The sequence below is a fragment of the Charadrius vociferus genome, unplaced genomic scaffold (genome assembly GCF_000708025.1).
Source record: "Charadrius vociferus isolate BGI_N301 unplaced genomic scaffold, ASM70802v2 scaffold917, whole genome shotgun sequence".
NCBI lineage: Eukaryota > Metazoa > Chordata > Aves > Charadriiformes > Charadriidae > Charadrius > Charadrius vociferus.
The window spans coordinates 861,769-870,487 of NW_009649175.1; positions in this window are offsets into that span (position 1 = coordinate 861,769).

The window sequence follows — 8,719 nt, forward strand, 5'->3', positions numbered from 1 at the left end:
TCTGGGAGTGTCTAAATATTCTTGTACAGTTCAAATGTTCCCTGTGGCCTGTCTTGGAAGCTTCTTGCTGAAGCCAGGTAAAAGGGCAGTTACTTAAAAATACTCGCATGTGGTTAGACTTTTTTCTGATCTACTGAGAAATAATCACAATCACTTCCAGATTGTTTTTCTGACTCAAAGTGTTGCCAGAGCTGACAAGGTCTCATTCTCAATATGGTATATATTGTAATTAGGATGTATATTGCCATCAGCACCCTGAGACCCCAGGAGAACATGAGCTGAGGATTTTGCTTGTTTGCCCTTACTGAGTGCATGTGAGAGTCTCACGAATATTTTTGAAGCAGGTCAAATACTTGCCATCACAAATCTATAGAGGCCCTAATGAAAGCAATCCTTTGAGCGGGAGTGAAGGTGGATTTCTCCTTCCTTACAAGAATGCTCAAGGAGTGCTGGAATAATTCTGAAACAGTAGGTAATGCCTGTGGAGTGAATGTCGGGGAGGGGAGGTTCCTGATGTTCATTCAGCTGCAGGCTGGCACTTAACACATGTCTGGGGGCAGTGGAAGAGCCAGGTAGGACTGTGGGATGGCAGTGATATACTCGATATGGAAATAGAGACGCTTCCCAAAAGCATGTTTGCTGATTATATGGTAGCAAACAACTTGGTGTTAAGGAGACTTGGGGCAGGGTAGAATCCTATTCTTTAGTAATTTATTATTATTATTATTAATTATTATTTAGAGGCACTTACATTGTTAAGTGAACACCTCACAAACATCATTACCCAGCAAAAGGTCACACGTGATGCTGTTGGCAGGTGGGAGAAACAGTGAAACTGAGGCAGCATGTCACCCCCTTGATGCCTCCAGAGTGAAGCAGAGGAAACCCTCATGGTGCTGGAATTCAGTTTTCATGCAAAATGGCTCTTGGGATCCTTTTTAACCTGACCAAGCAACAGGGGTGTGCCTGAACACTCAAACGAGAGGGCTGGGTGGAGATGCAGGGTGTGAAGTGCTAGTCAGATGGGGTGATGTCAGAGCTGGTAAGACTATGTGTCCTTATCACTGCAGAGCCTGACTGCCAAATTGTCTGGTCCAATATTAGCTCCACTGATTGACTCAGAAGCAAGACTACTGAGGAGCCAAAAGGTTTGTCCCAGGGTTCAGCAGCGATCCTGCGAATAGAAACAGGTATTGGCAGAAGAACTTGCTGTCTGTCTGGAGAGCCTGACAGTGAGTAAACCTTCACCTCTGAACGTCCAACCATGGGGACTGAGAAACCTGTATTTACCCATTTGTGTCTTTGTTAGAAGTGGGCAGGAATTTTCCTGTGCTGTTGAGCCAGTGCTGCATCTGTGATTAGGACCAAGTTCCGTCCTGTTTCCCTGAGCTCACGCTGCCATTCACTGGCTGCATGTTGCTGGAGTTCCGTAGCATGGTTTGGTCACATCCTGAATCTAACTGTGAGAAAAAGGCTGGCGAGATCCTAAATGTTGCCATCTTCATAGCAGAAGTTCCCTCCTCTTAAGGGACAGGTTGAATTACTAATTCTCTTCTTGCACACATGATGCCCAGGGGGCTGGAGCTGAGCTGCAGCCCCAGCTGCTTGGCGATGGAGTTAGTCGCAGGAGGGGAAACCTGCGTTTTGGTGGAGATGTGGAGGAAGCAGGTGTCCTGTCTCCTGTTCCTCAGCAGCCGGGTTTTTCTGTTCTTCACAGCTACGTACATCCAGGTAGACAGAATAATGTCTGCTCTGGCCTCCATGCAGGAAAGCTAACCCCAAAACTTTCTCTCCTGTTGATTTGCTTGGTGTTGCCTTAGAGCTGGGGAGGGCCTTTGCTACAAACTCCTGCACAGAGGAGGCCTGTTACTGTGAACTCTTGCATAGTAATTAAGGAAACAACTTTTGGGCTTCCACCTCTGGTTATGCAACAGGGCTGGATTCAGCCGCTGTTTGTTAGCGTGCAGCCCAGCACCAGCAAGCTGGTGCCTCTCTCCAGAAACCCCTCCTTCGCCTCCATCCCCCCTCTGGGGAGCCGCTTTGCAGATCGCAGGAGTTTCTGTCCCACAGTTGGCTCCCAGGTAAATCCTGTCTGGGACCTATCGAGGGAAATTGTAGCCCCTCAGCAGAAACGGTCCAAGTTTCCAAGGCAACTCTCCTCTAACCCTATTTTGAATGCTGCCTCATTCCCATAGAAAGTTGCCCGTTAGTCTCGTCAGCAGCTGCTGCAGGGAGCGCGCCACCTCCAGCGAAGTTGTCCTTCGCTGGGCTTTTTATTCCCGTAATGAGCAGCCGGGGGGGCGCGGGTGGCATGTGCTGCTCGGTGCTGCTGGCCCCCCGGGCAGGGCACTGTGTCCAGCCCGGGAGCTGCTTTTGAGCAAACGAGGGGGTGGTTGTGGCTTTCTACCTTCCCAGGGAGAAAGAGGTGCTTGGGACCGCTGGGAGGTGTTCAGAACGGGAGGCTTGAGTGCAGATGGGGCTGCTCTTAGTTTTTTTTGGCAAGCGGGAGGGTGACAAGTGAAGAAAAAGGACACAGCATTTTATTTAATTAGAAAAACCGAACTCCCTAAAACTAGCCTCCGAAGGGCCTCCGTTGTCATCAGCTGCACAAAGAGCTGTGACAAATGAAAGGAACTGAGCAGAGAAAAGGCTGCTTTCTCTTTGTGTCTCTTTCCCAGCTTCTGTTTGCTTTGCTGTCTCCCTTGCTCCCATTGATCAGGCATGTGGAAACATTCCTCCTCCTGCGCTCCCATTGTGGCCGCCCGGTTGCCAGGCTGCCGTTGGCTTGAATAACTTCACTAAGCCAGGCCTCTCCAAAACCATGCCATCCGGCGGGCTGGATGCGGGGCCAGACGCTGCCCTCCCATCCTCCTCCTCTCCCTCCCCCTCCCCAGCAGCGCAGGGGTGCAGTGAAAAAATGCACTAAAGAACAAGGGAGGTAACGCGGAGCCCCAGCTGGCCCGACGCGGGGGAGAGGCGTGAGCTCGTCCTAAGAAAATAGGGGCAGCAAGGAGGGGACAATGGCCAGCCTGGGTCGCTGCCTTAAGAAGAAGGTGGGTGGTGGTGGCGAGGGCTGCTAGCCCAAAGTTTCTGAGCAGAGAGGGGACAAAAAGGCACATTTCCAGGGGACACAGGCTAGTAAAGCGCAGTGAGGTAAACCCCAGCCTTGTTTCCAATGGAGGGGAGAGGCGGTGAGGACAAAACAGGAGGCAGCAGGCAGCCGGCTGTGACTGGGAGTGATTCGTGGCCAGCTCTCGCTGGCTGTGCCACAAACGCGTCCCTTCAGCAAACAGGGCACCTTGGGCCACGCTCGCCAGTGCCGCTGGCTTGTGCAGCGCCTCTTGTTTCGGTGGCATTGCACCAGCTAGTGCTGGAGGTGATGCCGGTGCAGGTGACAGCTCTGGTGCAGAGCATAGGGCAGGCTGGGGGCCTGTACCCCCAGGACTTGCCCCTGGGATTAACGTGGGGTCGCTCTGGTGATGAAGACACTGGACATAAGCACAAGCTGGCCGCCCGGGGACCTGGGGAGCTCGTGCTGTCGCTGCAGAGGGGCTGGCTCCCCACCGAACCCGCCTGCAGCTCCGCTGCCTACAGCCGTTATTATGCCGGATACGAATCTGGCCTATTGTTCTTAATGCTATTTTTCATCGGTGAAAGAACAGTAAGCAATCTGTGCTTTCAGATGTGCTTATTGACTCAGCACAGCCGGGGCTGGATCCTCAGCTGGTGTAAAGCAGCCCTGGCCCATCAGCTCTCAGTGTCACCCATGACCCCCATTTAGTCTTCGCCCCGCTGGCAGCTGTGGCCCGGCCCTCTGGATCAGAGGAGCCGTATGACCACGGGCTGCGGCTGGGCAGAGGATCCTCTCCCAGTGCTGGGTGGCCCCAGGTCTGTCCTGCATCCCGGGACGTGGAGAGAGATGTCCTAGGGCAGCTGGAGCCCAAGCGAGGCTGGGTTTGCTCCACAGAGGGGTCCTGGGTTTGTACTGGGCTTGTACTGGTTTGAAGGGCAGGGACTGCTGAGCTCAGGTGATTAACATAACAATCCTGGGGCTCTGCCTTCATCCTGCAGCTAAAGCCTGGTTTGCTCAATCCAATTTCCAGCCTCTGCCCTTTCTTTAGCAGACTAATTACACCGGCAGGACAGTGGAAATGACCTTCTTAAAGCCACAGTGCCCCTCATCTACTTACCTGTCAAAACACGGGAGACAGCACTGATATCATTCAGGGAAATAACATGTTTAGGTACAACAGGCAACGCACTGAAGTAGCAGAGTGCTCCCCTGAAGTTGTTTGTCTGTAGGGATGTGCATTTGTAAAGATCTTTCCAGCCAAGGCCCACTGGCCAATGGGGCCATGGAGGTGTGGGTTTGTGCAAATATAAGGAACAATAAGTGTGCAATATTACACCAATAAATGTACAAAGTATTACTGTCTTGCACAGAAACCTGTGAGGGCACTGGGCTGGAAAGCTTCTGCAGCGCTGGCTTCTCTCATTAGTCATCCTAGCCTCATTCTGTCTCTGTGCCCAGCACTAGTGCAGCTCTGTCCTCCCCCTGCACCAACCTGGACGTGGCCTTTGGGCCCAGAGAAGCTGTGAATCCTCTGATGTCTGGTCCTGCAGCAGCTACAGCTCTTGTGTGAGCTGGGGTGGGAGTGTGCATGTGGAGCCTGCTGGGGGGCTGCAGCTTCAGGTGAGGAAGTATGGGAAGCTGTAAGCTGTCTCGCTGTCAGGCAAGCCACGGGAAACCCTTGGGCTATGCCCGGGATGCTGATGCGGCCATGAACGGAGCAAAGGATGGGTGCTCCCAAAGTCCTTGAAAGGGCTTGTCCACTGGAGCAGAAATAGGCGGTTTCCAAGGACGGCAGAGCATGTTTCTAAACCAGCTTTGTAAATACCTGTGCTGTAGGTGGTCTTCATGTCATAACTCTTGAAACCATGTCAGCAGCCACATAAATCTGCCCCTTCACAGAGGATAACAGAAAGTAAAAGCTTGTGCCTGACCAGTAGCTTGGCACAGGGCGTACCCGTTTTGGTCCTGTTGAAATTGGCAGTGATACCTTGTTTAGGCTAAATTTTGCTGAGGATTGTCTTCACTTTGTGTGATGTTAATACTTGCAAAGAGGCAATCTCCTGGTTATAGAAGGACCTTATAGTGGCCTTCCAGTACCTAAAGGGGCTACAGGAAAGATGGGGAAGGACTCTTTATCAGGGAGTGGACCGATAGGACAAGGCGTAATGGTTTTAAACTGGAAGCGGGGAGATTTAGATTAGATGTTAGGAAGAAATTCTTTACTCTGAGAGTGGTGAGACACTGGCCCGGGTTGCCCAGAGAAGCTGTGGCTGCCCCATCCCTGGACGTGTGCAAAGGCCAAGTTGGACGGGGCTTGGAGCAACCTGGGCTGGTGGGAGGTGTCCCTGCCCATGGCAGGGGAGTTGGAACTAGATGATCTTTCAGGTCCCTTCCAACCTAAGCCATTCTATGATTCTGCTCGGAAAGGAGGATATATGGTGAGCATCTGGAGGTTTAATGTAACGAAACAGGCTGGGAATAAAATTAACTGGATAACTGATACAGATGTGTCAGTCACACTTTGCCCCAAAGCCACTGCTGATTGCTGAGATACCTGCTCCATCAGGCATTGAGAAGAGGTAGGAAAACAATTTTCAATTCATGGCAGTCTTAAAGAGACCTGCTGCACACAGCAAATTTGATGCTGTGATAACTGACACTGTTTGTGACAGACAAATCTGTGGCTTGTGTAGTGAAGCAGTTCAGGAGAGCCTGCTGTTGCATACCAAAAGGCTGTGGAAATGGTACTTGCTAGGAAAAATGTTGCAAGACGATCCCAACTACCAAAGGTGCCTACAGAAAGTCATAGGAGAGCAGCAAGATTTTTGAGCATAATGGAAGGGGGTCTTAATTATTTTTCTTTCCAAAGGCACAAATGGCATTTGGTCTCATCCTATTGGAAGCTACAAAATAGGGAACTGTTGAGAAACAAGGTGGTATCAGGAAAACCAATACTCCTGTACTGAAGTCTAAAGATAAACTGAACATATCTGAAAGAGAAGGAAACAATTACAGGAAAGGCTGTTACTAGAAAACTGCTGGGAGGAGGGCAAATGCATCCAGGGCAACAAGCCTAGGATAAATGTAGGGAACAATCTTGGAGGCATGACCTTGCCCATCCTTACCACGACAGCCTTTTCCTACATTTTGTCACTGGGAGGATAGTTACGGGAGTTGCTCTGTTCCTAACATTGCATGCAGGGTTGTAGGAAGCAGTGCAATTGCTTAGTCCTCTGCAGAGTGATGCGGCTTTCTGACAAGGCAGGGATCATGTTTAGAACTATGTATAATAAGATGGACTCTCAAATGTTACCATTGATGATGAAGAGCAGCTGGTTGCTTCAAGTGAGTCAGATATCATTTGAAATTATGCTTGTGGATTAATTAAACCTTGTAAGATAGAAAATGAAATCGGTCTGTAACATGTATGCTACCTGTAATGTAGGTGCACTATGAGAAAAGGCAAACTGAAGCACACAAGAAACATTGCTTAGAAGTGAGAAAAACATATCTCTAATATGATTTGTGGGGCTTTTTGTGTTTTCCTACATGAGCCTTCCAGGAGAGACAGCCTTGTTGGAGGAAAGCCCTGCTGCTCCTCTAGGGCAGGGCTCTCGTGAGTTGTCACTGGTCAAGTGGTGACAACAGGCATCTTGGCAGAGTCACAGTGTAGACTTTGCAGTATTAAAAATCAAGGCAAGTAGTGTTAGCTCTTCTCCATGTGTGGTTAAACGCTTTCTGTGTAGCCGGTGCCAGGCACTGTTGCGGCCCACTGCTCACGAATGCCTTTGCCAGGTGGAGACCACGTCTGCTTTTAGTTGGAGTTAAGGACCAAATGAGACTTCAGTCTCTGTGTCACTTCTAAATGATACTTAGGCTCGTATTTCAGGGAGGGGGGTTGGAAAACTGGATCCTATGACACTTTCAATGGGTGAATTCAGGGAGCTGTTCCCCCCCCCCCCCCCCCCCCCCCCTTCTGCCCAACGGGCAGCAGGCAACACATATATGTGAGAGCTACCCCATACCACAGCTGTGTCAGCAGGGGATCTTGTGTTTCCTTCAGATTTCACACCACAGTAAGGGACTCGGCTTCTCTCTAAGAAACTGTCCAATCCACCATGGGAATGCTGTTTTCAGCATCCTGCACTGTCCTCGAACAGAAGTCAGAGACCTCCCATTTGAGTCTGGTTGCAGTGCCCCTGTTTTGGGGCGAGATTAGTGCCATGGTGTCCACACATGGAGATTGTGCAGTCTAATTTTGTAATGAAGAATTATAATAAAACAGTAGGCAGTGCTTCCTGCGAAGAATATGTGCTATGTATGGCTTTATAAAGGATAAACTGTCTGGCTTAAATATAGAAGCAGCTTTCTTCTGTCAGGAGCTCTAAAAGAAAATGCATTTGAGTTGGTGTTTGCTGGCAGTGTTTGGTATGTCATCCACTTACCTATCTAAATTCCAAATGTAGTAGGTAAAACAACATTAATTCTTTCTCCTATGATGTATTGGACTGATGGAAATCGTTAGATGTTTGTGAGATGTGTGTCCCCATCACAGTGTAGCAGTGGTCTGTCAGGGTCTGGCTTGCAGGTACCCAGGGTCCCTTTTGTAAGCTGGGCAGCGTGCTGTACCTCCTACAATGCCAACTGTGAAATCTCCTTAGCTCCCGATTACTCCCTTTCTCTTTCACTCACAAGGACCTTGATTCAGCTACGTCTGCAGCAGGCTCTTAGTAACAAAACTTCTGTCTGAAATGTGCTGTGTCTGACAAAACAAGCAGCAGCTCTTGCGAGGGCCTTCCAGGCAGGTTTCTCTCACTGCTGCTGTTCCCCGTGCCCACACACCCCATGCCCATCCCAGGATTTGCTTCCTTCCTTGTGGGGATCGACTGTTATTTCGGAACACAGGCGCACAGAGCCAAGCTAGAGGATCTCCAGGGGAAGTTTTAAGTGTTCAATAAAAGAAGGAATGCAGGGAGAAAAGAAAGCCCCGACTCGAATGGCATCATTATCTTTCCCTCATCCCTTTGAGGTTCTCCTGCCTTCCCTGCCTGCGTGTGACCTCCCTCATCTCCCAACTAGCCTCTTTCTTTTTTTTCAGTCTTCCTCCTGCCCCTCACCCTCCTCGTTCATTGATCTCCCTTTAGGCTTTATTAGTGACTCCCCCTCCCACCCTTTCTCTTCCCTCAGTTTTTCTGATTCTCTAACATAAGACAATTGAATGAGGCCAGACTCTTAAGCCGAAGCTGGGGTGAGAGGGAAGAGGCGTTAAGATTTAATGATATTGCCTCTTTAAGGAATCCCTAATTCCTAACACCCATCTCCTCCCCCACCTGAGAACCAATTAAAACTCAATGAATTCAAGTGGAGGCTTTTGTGCATCACATGTGCTTGACTAACAAAGCCTTCTCCATGCTGGAATAAAAGCTTCTATTCAGCAGCCAGTTTGTTCTAATTCAAATCACTTCCACTCCAGCATCCTCTCCTTCCTTGCTGCTCCTGAGTTCCCAGGCTGGGCTGCCGCCCGCGCAGCCCTGCCCAGAGCTCCACACTCCACCTCGCAGAGCTCCACCTCAGTGAGGATGGAGCAGAGGACAGGAGGTGACCTCTACGGTTAATTGGGCAGTCCATGGTCATTATGGTCCTGTC